This window comes from Apodemus sylvaticus, chromosome 3, assembly GCF_947179515.1.
Source record: "Apodemus sylvaticus chromosome 3, mApoSyl1.1, whole genome shotgun sequence".
Lineage (NCBI taxonomy): Eukaryota > Metazoa > Chordata > Mammalia > Rodentia > Muridae > Apodemus > Apodemus sylvaticus.
In genome coordinates, this window is record NC_067474.1 from 11,359,025 (window position 1) to 11,360,458 (window position 1,434).

The 1,434-nt window shown below is 44.1% G+C and overlaps 1 non-coding gene across 1 annotated transcript; it reads left to right on the forward strand.

Annotated features, from left to right (window-relative positions):
• Positions 1-752: 752 nt before the first annotated feature.
• LOC127681849 (U6 spliceosomal RNA) lies at positions 753-857 on the forward strand. Its single transcript, XR_007977204.1, has one exon. It is a non-coding gene; the product is annotated as a U6 spliceosomal RNA (small nuclear RNA).
• Positions 858-1,434: the final 577 nt, after the last annotated feature.

Here is a 1,434-nt window from a genome sequence, read left to right on the forward strand (position 1 = left end):
GTCTGCCTTTGATGAAATGATCAGTCCTAGGCTCTAGCCACCAATTCTGGATGAAGCTTTGGGGGCTTCATCACCAAGCCTTTGAAGTTTTCTCCCATGAGACATTAGGAGATTGCAAACCAAAACAAACCTCCAGAAAATCCTCCATCACTCACCAAAGAAGTTCAGCAATAGCCTAGAGTTGAGTGGCCCTGAGCTTAGCTACAGTTTATATGCTACTACTAATGGTTTTTCTTCCATTTTGCATGTATATGTGCATGTATATGAATATAAGTGTGGATATGTGCATGGGTGGGTGCATGTATATGTGCGAACATGCTTGCAAGGCCTGAGCTTGTTGTTGGTAATCATCCTTGATCTTTTCCCATTTTATTCACCCAGGCAGGATCTCTCAATCAAACCCAGAGCTCATCGATATGACTCGTCTTACCTGTGGGCTTACTTTAACCATCTTCTGTCTCTACCCTCCAGTACTGGAATTACTGGGAAACTGCAGAATGATCACCAGGTATTTGCATTTGTGTGGCGTCTGGGAACCCTAACTCTGGTCATCTTGTTTAAACAGCAAGCACTTTAACCATTCATCCTTCTCCCCAGACCACAACTATTAATTTTGAGTCTGGGCTGGGCCTTCTGGCATAGGCCTATAATCCTTGATCTCTGGGGGGAGGGGGATGGTTCAAGTCAGGAGGGTTCAAAATTCAAGGCCAGGCTGGGAAACTTAGTGAAATGCTGTCTCAAAAGTGAAGGAAGTGCTTGCTTCAGCAGCATATATACTAAAATGGGACAATAGAGAGAGATTTGTACAGCCCCTGTGCAAAGATGACACAAAAATCTGTGAAGCATTCTGTTTCTTTGAGTGAAAATTAGGCTGAGGCTACAGCTCAGCAGTCAAGCACTAACTAGCATGAGTGAAGCACTAAGTTCAATCCCACTGTAAAATCAGTCAATAACATTGGCGCTTATTAGGGCTTCAGAAGTGATAGCCATGTTTATAGGGGAAGTGGATTTTTGTTCAAAATGCAAATGGATGGCTAGAATGTTTGTAAGACAGAGAGCAGAGCTATGCTTCCTTCTCTCTCTGCCCCCCAACCCCTCCCCCCCCGGAACTGGGAAAGCATACACTGCGGACATCTCTCTCCCCCTAGAAGCTCTCGCCTTGCATTTGACTAGCTGTAATCTTTACAGTCTGTGTGAGCCTGGATAAGGACCTGTGGATAATAATGCTGTAAGAGGTGACCATGAACATAACATCAGGTCACACAGAAATGAGTGTCTTAAATACAGAGGAAGGAAACCTACAGAAATCTGGGATCCACGGAATGCTGGCTTCCAGCTCTTCCCAACTATGTAATCCTAGGCTGATTTTAACCAATTTGCTTCAGGATTATGGGTATAAATTAGAATGACGGTACCTACAGTTGTGATGGTTGT